The sequence below is a fragment of the Delphinapterus leucas genome, chromosome 2 (assembly GCF_059928025.1).
Source record: "Delphinapterus leucas isolate spDelLeu-1000000601 "Yukka" chromosome 2, BTC_Dleu_Yukka2, whole genome shotgun sequence".
Taxonomy (NCBI): Eukaryota; Metazoa; Chordata; class Mammalia; order Artiodactyla; family Monodontidae; genus Delphinapterus; species Delphinapterus leucas.
This window is the reverse complement of record NC_143130.1, coordinates 56,569,217-56,585,981: the sequence shown is the minus strand read 5'-3', so window position 1 is coordinate 56,585,981 and position 16,765 is coordinate 56,569,217.

The window sequence follows — 16,765 nt, the reverse complement described above, 5'->3', positions numbered from 1 at the left end:
AAATGGATTTCAAATACTACTTTTCTGCTATCTTCCTCATTATTTTCTGCTTCTCTCTTTTGATTTATTTCTTCTTTTTTCTAATTTTTTTCGCTTAGAGGTTATTCTTTTCTAAATAATGTTTGAGGTTACATTAAAAATTTATCACTGCTTAAAATGTATCTCATAGGTTTTCATATATTTATTTTATTATCAATATTTTTGACCTAAGAGTTGTTTGAGATTTTTTAACACCCAGCTGGATATTTTAACATTTATTTCTACTGCCATTTCACTGTGGTAAAATACTTTTTATATATTATTTCTACTTTGTGGAATTTATTGAGGTTTTCTTTATACCTAACAACAAATGGTTAATTTTTATGAATGTCCCATGTTCACTTGAAATGAAGATTTGTATTCTCTGTGATTTTGAATACAAAGTCCATAAAATTCACAATACCTGTAATATTAATCATGTACTTTGGTCTTCTATTTAAACTATATATATACATATATATTTATATTTATACATATATATAGTTTATCCAGTTGAGTCTTGTAGTAACACTGCTGTGTGAAAAAAAAAAAACAACCCAATCTCCTTAATAATTAATGTGTTTCTATATTCTTCTCCTCAAATTTCCTAAAGTTTCTACTTGGTACATGTTGTTGCTATGCTATTTGGTATGTAGATATTTATAATTGTTGTATATTTGTTGATAAATCTGTTGTTTGTATTTTAAGGACTCTCTGTCTAGTTTAATAATTTTTGGCCTGAATTTTACCTTGTCCTATATTTACATTGTACCCCTGATTTCTGTCTGCTATACACTTTTACACATCCTTTTATTTTTAGACCTTATAATATATTTGTTTTAGGCATCTCTTTTATATGGAGCATATACATTTCTTTTGCTTTGTAAACCAGTAAGAAAACCATTTTTTTTTACTTAAATAGGCAATATAAGCTCTTTCACATATATTGATTAAGTGATATATTTGGTTGATATGGACATATTATTTTATCCCATTTCTTATATGTATTATGTCATAGCTACTATGTGTATCTTATGTTGTCTTTTCTCTTTTCTTTTTTCATTTATTTTATTTTTATAGTTCTTTTTGCCTATATAATAGTTTGTATTTTCTTTGAGAAGTTACATTTATACTAATTGTCTAACACCTTCATCACCTCTTTTATTACTAACGATTCTATTATTCTCACCTTGAAATTATATCATCTCCCACTTAACAGCTATGTGCCAATCAATATATTTTATACCACATCTTTCATTTTTTCTTTTTAAATGTGTATTATTTTTATTTGACAAAGCTCTGAATTTACTTTTCTTAGCCAAAATCAGAAGTACAGCCAGTCCTTTCAAAATTACTTTTTATAACTTCTTTTATTCAAAAACTTATAGAATTATATATATTTATATAGTTGTAAATATTAGTTCTATTCCATTTTCCCCCCACTCTTCAGAAAAATACGTATTATATGTATTGGATACCAATGTATAGACAGTAATAATACCCATAGCACAAGCTAATTTCTCTGTGTTGGGGTTTTACTTTTCACCAATGTTATATGTAAATGATATTTTTGATCTGCAATTTGTGTTAAATTCAATGTGTTTTTTTTTAATCTTAAGAATACTATGTTAGGAGGAAGATGTTCAACATGGTGGAGGAGTAAGACATGGAGATCACCTTCCTCCCCACAAATACATCAGAAATACATCTACATGTGGAACAACTCCTACAGAACACCTACTGAATGCTGGCAGAAGACCTCAGACTTCCCAAAAGGCAAGAAACTCCTTGCATACTGGGGTAGGGCAAAAGAAAAAAGAAAAAAACAGAGACAAAAGAATAAGGATGGGACCTACACTTGGGGAGGGAGCTGTGAAGGAGAAAAAATTTCCACACACTAGGAAGCCCCTTCACTGGCAGAGATCGGGGCGGGGGGCAGGAGGAAGCTTTGGAGCCACAGAGGAGAACACAGCAACAGGGGTGCAGAGGGCAAAGTGGAGAGAATCCTGCAGAGAGGATTAGTGCTGACCAGCACTCGCCAGCCTGAGAGGTTAGTCTGCTCACCTGCCGGGATGGGTGGGGCTGGGAACTGAAGCTCCAGCTTCGGAGGTCAGATCCCAGGGTGAGGACTGGGGTTGGCTGCGTGAACACAGCCTGAAGGGGGCTAGTGCGCCACAGCTAGCAAGGAGGGAGGCCAGGAAAAAGCCTGGAAGTGCCTAAGAGGCAAGAGATCATTGTTTCATTGTGCGTGAGGAGAGGGGATACAGAGCACCACCTAAATAATCTCCAGAGAAGGGCGCGAGCCGTTGCTATCAGCGTGTACAGCAGAGACGGGCATGAGATGCTAAGGCTGCTGCTGAAACCACCCCGAAGCCTGTGTGCAAGCACAGGTCACTATCCACACTTCCCCCTCCCAGGAGTCTGTGCAGCCCACCACTGCCAGTGTCCCGTGATCCAGGGATAACTTCCCCAGGAGAACACACGGCACACCTCAGGTGGTTGAAGTGTCACACCAGCCTCTGCTACCACAGGCTCACCCTGCATTCAGTACCTCTCCCGCACCCCAGACTGAGTGAGCCAGAGCCCCCTAATCAGCTGCTACTTTAACCCCATCCTGTCTGAGTGAAGAACAGTTGTCCTCAGGAGACCTACATGCAGAGGCAGGGGCAAATCCAAAGCGGAACTGCAGGAGTTGTGTGAACAAAGAAGAGAAAGGGAAATTTCTCTGAGTAGTCCCAGAAGCAGCAGATTAAATCTCCACAATGAACCTGATGTACCCTGCATCTCTCAAATACCTGAATAGACAACAAACCATCCCAAAATTGAGGCGGTGGACTTTGTGTGATTTTGTCTATATAGCTTTGCTTTTATCATTTGTCCTACAGTTCTATCTGTCCTTTTTTTTTTCCTGGTATAGTTTTTAAACACATGTTATCATTGGTGGATTTGTTTTTTGCTTTGGTTGCTCTCTTCTTTTTTATATAGCTTTTTAATTTTTTTAAATTTTAAATATTTTTAAAATAATTTTTTATTTTAATAACTTTATTTTATATTTTTCTTTCTTTCTCTTTTTCTCCCTTTTCTTCTGAGCCATATGGCTGGAAGGGTCTTGGTGCTCTGGCCGGGTGTCAGGCCTGTGTCTTTGAGGTGGGAGAGCCAAGTTCAGGACATTGGCCTACCAGAGCCCTACAAGCTCCATATAATATCAAACAGGAAAAGCTCTCCCAGAGATCTCCATCTCAACACTAACACCCAGCTCTACTCAATGATCAGCAAGCTACAGTGCTGCACAGCCCATGCCAAACAACTAGCAAGACAGAGACACAACCCCACCCATTAGCAGACAGGCTGCCTAAAATCATAAGGTAACAGAAACCCCAAAACACACCACAGGAGTCAAACCTGCCCACCAGAAACACAAGATCCAGCTTCATCCACCAGAAAACAGGCACCAGTCCCCTCCACCAGGAAGCTTACACAACCCACTGAACAAAGCTTACCCACTGGGGACAGACACAAAAAACAACAGGAACTATGAACATGCAGCCTGTGAAAAGGAGACCCCAAACACAGTAAGTTAAGGAAAATGAGAAGACAAAGAAACACACAGCCAATGAAGGAGCAAGGGAAAAACCCACCAGACTAAACAAATGAAGAGGAAATAGGCAGTCCACCTGAAAAAGAATTCAGAGTAATGACAGTAAAGATGATCCAAAATTGTAGAAACAGAATAGAGAAAATATAGGAAGCGTTTAGCAAGGACCTAGAAGAACTAAAGAGCAAGCAAACAATGATGAACAACATGATAAGTGAAATTAAAAATTCTCTAGAAGGAATAAATAGCAGAATAACTGAGGCAGAAGAACAGATAAGGGACCTGGAAGATAAAATAGTGGAAATAACTACTGCAGGGCAGAATAAAGAAAAATGAATGAAAAGAATTGAGGACAGTCTCAGAGACCTCTGGGGCAACATTAAATGCACCAACATTCAAATTACAGGGGTCCAGAAGAAGAAGAGAAAAAAAGGGTCTGAGAAAATATTTGAAGAGATTATAGCTGAAAATTTCCCTAACATGGGAACAGAAATAGCCAATCGAGTACAGGAAGTGCAGAGAGTCCCATACAGGATAAATCCAAGGAGAAACATACCAAGACACACAGTAATCAAACTATCAAAAATTAAATACAAAGAAAAAATATTAAAAGCAGCAAGGGAATAACATCAAATTACATACAAGGGAATCTCCATAAGGTTAACAGCTGATCTTTCAGCAGAAACACTGCAAGCCAAAAAAGGGTGGCAGGACATATTTAAAGTGATGAAAGGGAAAAACCTACAATCAAGATTACTCTATCCATCAAGTATCTCATTCAGATTTGACAGAGAAAACAAAACCTTGACAGAGAATCAAAAGCTAAGAGAATTCAGCTCAACCAAACCAGCTTTACTACAAATGCTAAACGAACTTCTCTAGGCAGGAAACACAGGAGAAGGAATAGATGTAAAATAATAAATGCAAAACAATTAAGAAAATGGTAATAGGAACATACATATCAATATTTACTTTAAAGGTAAATGGATTAAATGTTCCAACCAAAAGACACAGACTGGCTGAATGGATATAAAAACAAGACCTGTATATATGCTGTCTACAAAAGACTCACTTCAGACCTAGGGACACATACAGACTGAAAGTGAGGGGATGGAAAAAGATATTCCATGCAAATGGAAATCAAAAGAAAGCTGGAATAGCAATTGTCATATCAGACAAAATAGACTTTAAAATAAAGACTCTTACAAGAGACAAAAAGGACACTGCATAATGATCAAGGGATCAATCCAAGGAGAAGATATAACAATTGTAAATATTTATGCACCCAAAATAGGAACAACTCAATATATAAAGCAAATGCGAACAGCCATAAAAGGGGAAATCAGCAGTAACACAATCATAGTAGGGGACTTTGAAACCCCACTTTCACCAATGGAGATATCATCCACAATGAAAATAAATAAGGAAAAACAGCTTTAAATGATACATTAAACGACATGGACTTAACTGATAATTATAGGACATTCCGTCCAAAAACAATAGGATACATTTTCTTCTCAAGTGCTCATGGAACATTCTCCAGGATAGATAATATCTTGGGTCACAAATCAAGCCTTGGTAAATATAAGAAAATTGAAATTGTATCAAGTATCTTTTCGAACCACAATGTATGAGACTAGATATCAATTACAGGAAAAAATCTGTAAAAAATACAAACACATGGAGGCTAAACAATACACTACTAAATAAACAAGAGATCACTGAAGAAATCAAAGAGGAAATCAAAAAGTACCTAGAAAAAAAATGACAATGAAAACACGATGACCCAAAACCTATGGGATGAAGCAAAAGCAGTTCTAAGAGGGAAGTATATAGCAATACAATCCTACATGAAGAAACAAGAAACATCTCTAATAAACAACCTAAACTTACAGCTAAAGCAATTAGAGAAAGAAAACAAACAAACAAAAAAACCCAACGTTAGCAGAAGGAAAGAAATCATAAAGATTAGATCAGAAGTAAATGAAAAAGAAATGAAAGAAACAACAGGAAAGATCAAGGAAAAAAAGGTGGTTCTTTGAGAAGATAAACAAAATTGAAAAACCATTAGCCAGATGCATCAAGAAAAAAAGGGAGGCGACTCAAATCAATAGAATTAGAAATGAAAAGGGGAAGTAACAACTGACACTTCAGGAATACAAAGGTTCATGCGTGATTACTACAAGCAACTCTATGCCAATAAAATGGACAACCTGTGAAAAATGAACAAAATCTTAGAAAAGCACAACCTTCCAAGACTGAACCAGGAAGAAATAGAAAATATAAACAGACTAATCACAAGCACTGACATTGAGGCTGCGATTAAAAATCTTCCAACAAACAAAAGCCCAGGACCCGAAGCCTTCCCAGGCGAATTCTACAAACATTTAGAGAAGAGAGAACACCTATCCTTCTCAAATGCTTCCAAAATATAGCAGAGGGAGTAACATTCCCAAACTCATTCAACGAAGCCACCATCACCCTGATACCAAAACCAGACAAAGATATCACAAAGAAAGAAAACTACAGGCCAATACACTGATGAACATGGATGCAAAAATCCGCAAAAAAATACTAACAAACAGAATCCAACAGCACATTAAAAGGATCATACACCATGATCAAGTGAGATTTATTCCTGGAATGCAAGGCTTCTTCAATATATGCAAGTCAGTCAACATGATACACCATACTAACAAATTGAAGGAGAAAAATCATATGATCATCTCAATAGACGCAGAGAAAGCTTTCGACAAAATTCAGCACCCATTTATGATAAAAACCCTGCAGAAAGTAGGCATAGAGGGAACTTTCCTCAACATAATAAAGGCCATATATGACAAACCACAGCCAACATTGTTCTCAATGGTGAAAAACTGAAACCATTACCTCTAAGATCAGGAACAATACAAGGTTCCCCACCCTCACCACTATTATTCAACATAGTTTTGGAAGATTTAGCCACAGCAAACAGAGAAGAAAAGGAAATAAAAGGAATCCAAACTGGAAAAGAAGTAAAGCTGTCACTCTGCAGATGACATGATACTGTACATAGAGAATCCTAAAGAAGCTATCAGAAAATTACTAGAGCTAATCAATGAATTTGGTAAAGTAGCAGGATACAAAACTAATGCAGAGAAATCTCTTCCTTTCCTATACACTAATGATGAAAAATCAGAAAGAGAAATTAAGGAAACACTCCCATTTACATTGCAAAAAAAGAATAAAATACCTAGGAATAAACTTACCTAAGGAGACAAAAGACCTGTATGCAGAAAACTATAAGACACTGATGAAAGTAATTAAAGATGATACCAACAGATGGAGAGATATACCATGTTCTTGGATTGGAAAAATCAACATTGTGAAAATGACTATACAACCCAAAGCAATCTACAGATTTAATGCAATACCTATCAAACTACCAATGGCATTTTTCACAGAACTAGAACAAAATGTTTCACAATTTGTATGGAAACACAAAAGACCGCAAATAGCCAAAGCAATCTTGAGAAAGAAAAATGGAGATGGAGGAATCAAGTGCCTGGACTTCAGACTATTATACAAAGCTACAGTAAACACAACAGTATGGTACTGGCACAAAAACAGAAATATAGATCATTGGAACAGGATAGAATGCCCAGAGATAAACCCATGTACATATGGTCACCTTATTTTTGATACAGGAGGCAAGAATATACAATGGAGTAAAGACAGCCTCTTCAATAAGTGATGCTGGGAAAACTCAACAGCTACATGTAAAATAATGAAATTAGAACACTTCCTAACACCATACACAAAAATAAACTCAAAATGTGTTAAAGACTTAAATTTAAGGCCAGAAACTATAAAACTCTTAGAGGAAAACATAGGCAGAACACTCTATGACATAAATCACAGCAAAATCCTTTTTGACCCACGTCCTAGAGAAATGGAAATACAAACAAAAATAAACAAATGGGACCTAATGAAACTGAAAAGCAAAGTAAACCATAAACAAGACAAAAGACAACCCTAAAAATGGGAGAAAATATTTGCACACGAAGCAACTGACAAAGGACTAATTTACAAAATTTACAAGCAGTTCATGCAGCTAAATATCAAAAAAACAAGCAATCCAATCAAAAAATGGGCAGAAGACCTAAATAGACATTTATTCAAAGAAGATATACAGATTTCCAACAAACACATGAAAGGATGCTCAACATCACTAATCATTAGAGAAACGCAAATCAAAACTACAATGAGGTATCACCTCACACCAGTCAGAATGGCCATCATCAAAAATCTAGAAACAATAAATGCTGGAGAGGGTGTGAAGAAAAGGGAACCCTCTTGCACTGTTGGTGGGAATGTAAATTGATACATCCATTATGGAGAACAGTATGGAGGTTCCTTAAAAAACTAAGAATAGAACTACTCTATGACCCAGCAATCCCACTACTGGATAGATACCCTGAGAAAATCATAATTCAAAAAGAGTCAAGTAGCGCAATGTTCACTGCAGCTCTATTTACAATAGCCAGGACATGGAAGCAACCTGTGTTCATTGACAGATGAATAGATAAAGAAGATGTGGCACATATATAAAATGGAATATTACTCAGCCATAAAAAGAAATGAAATGGAGTTATTTGTAGTGAGGTGGATGGACTTAGAGACTGTGATACAGAGTGAAGTAAGTCAGATAGAGAGAAACAAATACCGTATGTTAACACATATATATAGAATCTTAAAATAAAATGGTTCTGAAGAACCTAGGGGCAGGACAGGAATAAAAATGCAGATGTAGAGAATGGACTTGTGGACACAGGGAGGGGAAAGGGTAAGCTGCAACGAAGTGAGAGAGTGGCATTGACATATATACACTACCAAATTTAAAATAGATAGCTAGTGGGAAGCAGCCGCATAGCAGAATATCAGCTCAGTGCTTTGTGACCACCTAGAGGGGTGGGATAAGGAGGGTGGGAGGGAGACACAAGAGTGGGGGAATCTGGGGATATATGTATACGTATAGTTGATTCACTTTGTTTTAAAGCAGAAACTAACACACCATTGTAAAGCAATTATACTCTAATCAAGATATTTAAAAAAAAAGAATACTATGTTAATCTTTATTTTATTTATTTATTTATTTTTTTGGTACGTGGTCCTCTCACCATTGCGGCCTCTCCCGTTGCAGAGCACAGGCTCTGGATGCGCAGGCCCAGCAGCCATGGCTCACGGGCCCAGCTGCTCTGCGGCATGTGGGATCCTCCTGGACCGGGGCACGAACACGTGTCCCCTGCATCGGCAGGTGGACTCTCAACCACTGCGCCACCAGGGGAGCCCCAATCTTTCTTATTTTATAATTAAAAGTTTTATTGAGGTATAGTTGATTTACAATATTATATAACTCCCAGGTGTACGACATAGTGATTCACAATTTTTAAAGGTTATACTCTCTTTGTAGTTATTATAAAATATTGGCTATATTCCATGTGCTGTACAACATATCCTTGTAGCTTATTTATTTTATACATAGTATTTTGTACCTCTTACTCCCTTATGCCTATATTGCTCCTCCCCCCTTCTCTCTACCCCCTGGTAATCACTAGTGTTTTCTCTATTTCTCTGAATCTGTTTCTTTTTTGTTATATTTTTAGATTCCATTATAAGTGATATCATACGGTGCTTGTCTTTCTCTGTCTGACTTATTTCACTTAGCATAATACCCTCCAAGTTCAGCCATGTTCTTGCAAATGACAAATTTTCATTTTTTTTTATGGCGGAGTAGTATTCCAGTATATACACACACACATATATATATATATACACACACACACACACACACATATAAACAAGCACATTACACATATACATACCACATCTTCTTTATCCATTCATCTGTTGATGGATACGTAGGTTGCTTCTAAATCTTGTGATTATAAATAATGGTGCTATGAACATTGGGGTGTGTCTATCTTTTCAAATTAGTGTTTTTGTTTTCTTTGGATATACCCAGGAGTAAAATTGCTAGATCATATAGTAGTTCTGTTTTTAGTTTTTTGAAGAACCTCCATACTCTTTTCCACAGTGGCTGCACTAATTTACATTCCCACCAAAAGTGTAGGAGGGTCCACTTTTCTCCACATTCTCAATAACAATTGTTATTTGTGTTCCTTTTGATGATAGCCATTCTGACAAGTGTGAGGTGGTATATTATTGTGTATTTTTTGTTTTGTTTTGTTTTGTTTGCAGTATGCGGGCCTCTCACTATTGTGGCCTCTCCCATTGCGGAGCACAGGCTCCGGACACACAGGCTCAGTGGCCATGGCTCATGGGCCCAGCCGCTCCGCGGCATGTGGGATCTTCCCAGACCAGGGCATGAACCCGTGTCCCCTGCATCGGCAGGCGGACTCTCAACCACTGAGCCACCAGGGAAGCCCTATTATTGTGGTTTTGATTTGCAGTTTGTTCCCTGATGTTTAGCGATGTTGAGTATCCTTTCATGTGCCTCCTGGCCATCTGCATATCCTCTTTGGAAAAATGTCTCTTCAGGTTTTATGACCATTTTTTAATTGGGTTGTTTGTTGTTTTGATGTTGGGTTGTATGAGCTGCTCATATATGTTGGATATTAACACTTTATCAGTCATAACATTTACAAATACTTTCTCCCATTCAGCATGTTGTCTTTTTTGTTTTGTGGATGGTTACATTTGCTGTGTAAAATCTTTTAAGTTTAATTAGGTCTCATTTTTGCTTTTATTTCCTTGCCTTAGAAAACAGATCCAAAACAAATTGCTACAATTTAGCAATTGTGGGAGCTTGTGACTGCCCACCAGTGTGTGGGGCTGGGTCCTGAGGAAACTGCCTTGGACCCCCAGGGGGTAGAGCTGGTATCAGTCTGCTGGTGGACTGGATTGGTTCTTGGGGGGCCCTAGAGTTGGTGCCTGCCCACTTGTGGGTGAGGCCGAGTCCCAGAATGACTGGCCATGGGACCTGGGCATCCCAGAGCAGGTGTCAGTCCACTGGTGGGGGCTGGGTCCAGGTCCCAGTGCCAATAAAGCTACAGGGAGGATTCTAAAATGGCACTTGCCAGCACCTGTGTCCTTGTAGTAGAATGAGCTCCCAATAATGGCTGCCACCAGCATCTATGTGCCCGTGGTAGTCCTGGATGCCTCTTGCCTCTCCAGTGTCTTCTCCAAGATCAACAAGTTTGGTCTGACCCAGGCTCCTTTCAAATTACTTCTTCTGCCCTGGGTCTCAGAGCATGTGAGATTTTTTTTGTGCATCCTTTAACAGCCCTCTGGCTCCCCTGAAATCAAGCCTCACTGGCCTTCAAAATCATATATTCCTGGGGGTTGTCTTCATGTTGTAGGCCCCCCAGGCTGGGGAGCCCAATGTGGGGCTTGATCCCCTCACTCCTTGGGAAGAGCCTCTGTAATTGTGATTATCCTCCTATGTGTGGTTCACCTACTCAGGGGTGTGGGTCTTTTCTGCTATTTTACAGGTTGTTCTCTTTGATGGTTTCTCTGTAAATAGTTGTAATTTTGGTGTGCCCATGGGAGGAGGTCTTCCTACTCCGCTATCTTGGCCAATGCTCTGTATCATCCATGATTTCTGATTAGAAGTCAACTGTTACTCTTATTGTGGTTCTCATGTACATGATAATTGTGTACATGAATTTTGTGCATGTGTCTTGGTATATAAAGTCATGTAGATGAGTCTTGCTGCTTAAAAGATTTTCTCTCCATCTGTGACTTTGTCTGGGTAAGGATCTCTTTGTGTTTAAAAATAAAATTGCCTACTTGGAGTTCACTCAGATTCTTGGATGTGTTAATTAGAATTTTTTTTTTTTTAAATCAAATTTGGGGAGTTTTCAGCCATTATTTCTCTATTTTTCTTCCCCTTTCTCTCTCATCTCCTTCTGTTATTCCCATTATGTTTATCTTGATGTGTTTATACTGTTCCACATTTCTCTGAGGCTCTGTTTATTTTTTCTTTGTGTTCTTCAGTCTGCACAATCTCTATTAATCTATTATCAAGTTTGCTGATTCTTTCCTCTGCCAACTCAAATCTTCTATTGAACCACTCTAATGACTTTTTCATTTCAGTTATGTAATTTTTTTACTCCAACATCTACATTAGTTTTTTAAAAAATTCTATTGATATTCTCTATTTGATGAGTTGCCATATCATGTCTTTCTTTAATTCTTTAAACATGGTTTCCTTTAGTTCTGTCAACATATTTGTAATAACTACTTTTAAGTATTTGGATGCTCTCAAATACTTGCCTCTCAAAGGCAATTTCTACCACTGCTATTTTTCCCTCTATATGGACCATTCTTTCTCCATACTTTTCTGTTTCTTTGCATGTCTCACATTTCTTATTGTTGGACACTAGACATTTTAGAGAATATATTGTAGCAACTATGAATACTGATCCCCCCCTTCCTGTAGCTTATTTGCTTGGTATCTCTGGATTGGACTAATTCTATGTATCTGTTTTTTCTGCAATGCACAGCCTCTGGTATCCCTACTTAGACTTTTTCCTTTGTTTTTATCTTTTAGCCTGGCTTCCTAGGAATCACCCCCTGGTCTGAAGGGAGGCCAGGGTGTGATGTCTGTAAGCCCTGGGATGCTGGGGTATGATGTTTACCAGCCCCGAGGTACAAGACCTAGTTGACTCATTCTGTCTCCTTGGATGGCATCACGAGAATGAGAGATGGATGTTACAGAAAATCCTGTTTGGACCCCAAATAAGGCCCAGTACTTTCTTATAAAAAGTGCCTCTAACCATACCACAAGCTTCTAGGGAGAGAGTGAGGGCCAGATGAGGGCTGGGGACGGGTGGCAGATGGTAGGCAGAGAGCTCTGAATCAAGGATTCTGTGGTTCCCTCAGAACGGCCACACTTGGGTAAATTTACAACAAAACAAAGGCCTGTGGTGGACTCAGGACTCAAGCCTCAAAAGAGAAACTCGGGCTAAGGGGACCGCTCTGGGGAACCAAAACATCAGGAAAATTCCAGAGCCATTGGAAACCATGGTAAATCTCCATAAGACCGTTTGTTGTAAGGGGGGAATAAACATGTGGCCAAAAGGAGAATGAGCCAAGTAAGCTGCCCTGAATCTCAAGCTGCACAAGAGGGGCTGCTTCTCTTCTCTCCTCCCAGCTGAGGGTCCCCTGGGCTCAGGAAACACCATCTGTCCTCACCCGCTTTCCCGGTTGAAGCCATCACTCTGCGGCGTCCATCTCCTGAGTCCTGAGGCGGACACACCGGTGACAGAGCAAGGCAGTGAGTTTCAATGATGCTGCAGGAGATCTGCTGGGCAGGCCACGTGAGGCACGGGCTGCAGGCCTTTCAACCGTCAGCAAGCCAGATTTACAAGGGCTGGAAACTTGTTCAGTCGGTGATCTGCATCTTTCTCTGTGTTGCTTTGTGGAGCTGAAGAGACAGGTCCCATAAAAGACATTTTGGGAGAATGTGGTCAGGCCCAGTCATGCCTGTGTTGATATGGCAAGTCATCAAAACTAAACCCAATTCAAATACAGTTTTATCTGTATGTTGTGTGTGATTTTAACTGTTTTATTTTCTTCTGACCTTTTCCTTCCTTTGTGGATTGCACATCACAATCCCTTGAGAAGTCCATCAGTAAGTAGATTTGTATTACCATCTTGCATGCTGATATTCTCTGGAGTCTGTAAAATCCTTTCACTTGCACTTATTCAGCAAGTAGTTCTTCCACCGAACAGCACTCCGCACTCGTTACTAACGACTCGGTCTCTTCTAATGCTGTGTGGGGAACTGGAGAGCCAAAGCAGAATAAGGGCCACACTTAATGCTGAGTGAGGATAGGGCCACGAAAGAAAAATGCCCCCCATATCCAAGACTACGGAGGTTAGTGAAATATGTGTTTGTTGGTTTTGAATCTAAAACAAAAGAAAAACTGCCTGGAAGCTCCTCTATCAGCATCTTTGTGAATGACAAAGAACACAGCAAACAATACTCCAGAAGAAAAATTGCTGATGGACATCAGTTCAGAGTGTGCTGATGGAACCGAGCAGAACCCTGTGCCTCCCCCCTCCTCAAGTACAAAGGCCCCTCTATGTCCCCTCTCTCTTGTTTGCAGAAAAGCTGAAGTCTCCCAGGCCTCCCAGAGTCACAAAAGAGCAGGGTCGAGCAGTTAATGATTAGGACAATAGCCACAGACTCATAGTCTGATAAAAGAATGGGATTAACACTATTGCTCATAATAATCTATATTTTTGTGGGTATTAGAATAATTGTAGCTTGCTCTGCCCATATATGTAAGCAGGCAACTAAAGTTGTCAGTAAAGAGATGCTACAGACCCATGTCAACATCTTCCACTCTAAGAATACGGCCCCCTATGTCAGCATGAAGAAGTTACAGAAGACAGACCTCCACCCTTAATCCCATAGAAATGGAATGATGTCTGACAAGTGGGGATTTGTAAGCAGCTCTTTTGCCCCTTTTCTGTTTGCCCATCTCTGTTTTCCTCAGACCTTAATTATAAAAATGAGATCACTAGGAAACATTTAACCTAACTCCTGACTTCTGCTCCACTGAATATACACAATGCCTTGCCTAACCTGTTGACTCCTTTCCTGGATTTAAAGGAATAAGAATGAAGAATTAAGTCGTTAAAGAACGACTAAATCTCTACCCCCATGTTCCCCTTAGCAAATTTACAGGTGGACCACACAGGCAACACAGCATCCAAAGGATGATCAGGAGAAGGCAGCAGGTCTGCACACAATGGAAAAATGATGAAGAATCTGACATCCTACCTTAATGATTAACTGAGATTGTTTCCCCTTTTTCCCTTTAAAAATTGTCATGGCTTAGCAAAATCTTCAGAGTTGGTCCCTGGATAAGAGTCCAGCTTCTCCGAGATTGCTGGCTTTTCTGACTAGAGCCCCTTTCCTTTCTCCTGACACTTGCCTCTCGATTATTGGCTTTTGAGCAGCGAGCAGCTGAACCTGAGTGTGGTAACACTGACACCCCTGCTTCTTGCTGGTGGTGCAGTTTATGTCTGACTGACAGGAGGGAAGGAGAAATAGACTCCATGAAACCCTTGGATGTATTTGTTACTGGATCAATTTTCCCCTCCTCTCCCTTTAATTAAAAATTCAGTTCTGATAAATTGGATTGTTGGGTGTTTTTGCTGCTTTTGAAAGGGAAGCATGTCCTTTTCCAGCATCACAGTCCCACAGCTTGTGCACAGGTGAGTGCTCTCCGGTACTCATTCTGTGGCAGCTTTGCAGAACTGATTAAAACAGGGATGGGAGCAGAGCAAATAGATAAATGACTGCAGCAGCGTGGCTGTCTCCAGAGCATATTAGAGCTATTCCAGTTGCCAAGGAGTAATGTGCTCCTTGTAATGTAATGTGTTCTATTCTCCTAGGCTCACTTCTGTTATCTTCCTCTCATTGGAGAAACAGCCAATTCAGAGGGATGGGGACTGATTATCCAGCAAGATACAACAGTGGGAAGAACGGACCTGGAGAAACTTGTTTGTGGAATTCATTTTCCTATGTTCTAAAATATAGAAACATCAAAAGGGAGGATAAGCAAACATTTAAAGAGAATTTCCCCTAATATGTCCCCTCTGTGTCTTCATGAGCTTAGAGCCAGAGAGACCAGAGTCCCAGTCTCATCAACAAAACAGGTGTCTGGGAAGCCCCAAGTCTGTTGGGCTTTGTCAACCTTTATTTAACACAGGCTGTCTTCTCCAGCCCTACACTGTGTAGAGACCAAAGTCTGCAGCCAAGACCGTGAAGAGCGTTCAGTGATTAATATGTCATCAGGCAGTTGGTGAAATTGTATTTCAGGACTTTTATGTGAATAAGTTATCTGAAAATAGAATGAATCATCACAAGGGTTTTCCATGGCTAAGGTGAGAATGTGGAATGATTTTTTTTTTCATTTTCCTTTCTTTTATATACAAAAAGCCCCTGAAGGCTGTTTTCGTTAACTGCTCCAACATTCATAGTTACTAGATTCCAGTACATCCGTCTGTACCTAAATCATTTTTTTTTTTTTTTTTTTTGGCACCTCTGGTACTTTTTAACTCAGGAACTAGAAAGCAGGGTGTCAAGAATAGTAATTGTATACACAATTACTACTGTATATACAATTGGTGTATTGTGAATACACCAATTGTAAGGTGAATCATTTTCTTTTACTGAGTACTGAAAAGGAGTTCCAGTTGACATTTTATCAGTATCCCTCTGAGGGCCATAAACAAAGTGTTCTCCAATTTGGTCTGAAGTGAGGAAAATGCAATCATTAGGGTTCGGCTTCACCCATGTAAAAATTAGAGGCAGTGTTTTAATATTTGATATTTATCTTGGGATCAAATTTTAGAGTTTATTGGCTGGCCCGACACTTTGTTAACTAAATCTATGAACACCTTTTAGCAACTGCAGGCCTAGTTTTCTAGCTTAATTCTTTACAGAACTGCAAGGCAGCTGCTTCTCTTTCTTCCTTTGTAAATAGTCTTCTTTGTTATTGCTATTAACCAAGATTTAAAAGCTTTAAAGTTTATATTAATATTGTGAATAAATATTTCTACATTTCCTTAAACTTTTGGCAATCTATATAACCCTTATATAAGGAAATGAAAAAATAAATAATGTAATTATTGCCAGAAGCAAAAGCAACTATGACTTGAAAAGTATTGAGGACAGTGAGTTCAGCTTTATACCTGCCTTTCTCCAGGCTAAGTAAGGCTGAATATTACCTGTTTACTATTTGTTATCCATCCTTTCCAAGCAAACAGTCTTTTCTAAAAGGATGCCCACTGTTTGCAGCATAGGTTCTGAAAAGGCCTTCAAAATCAGGAAATCCTCTTCTATGTCATGTGAGATTGTGAGGGAAGAAGCACTCTCACTCTCATTTACGTTGTAAATGTAGATCATGAGACAGCCTTCTGGAGGAAAACTGGTGATAGCTATCAAAATTTTAAATGCATTCATCTGTTGATGGACACTTAGGTTGCTTCCATGTCCTGGCTATTGTAAATAGAGCTGCAATGAACATTTTGGTACATGACTCTTTTTGAATTACGGTTTTCTCAGAGTATATTCCCAGTAGTGGGATTGCTGGGTCATATGGTAGTTCTATTTGTAGGTTTTTAAGGAAC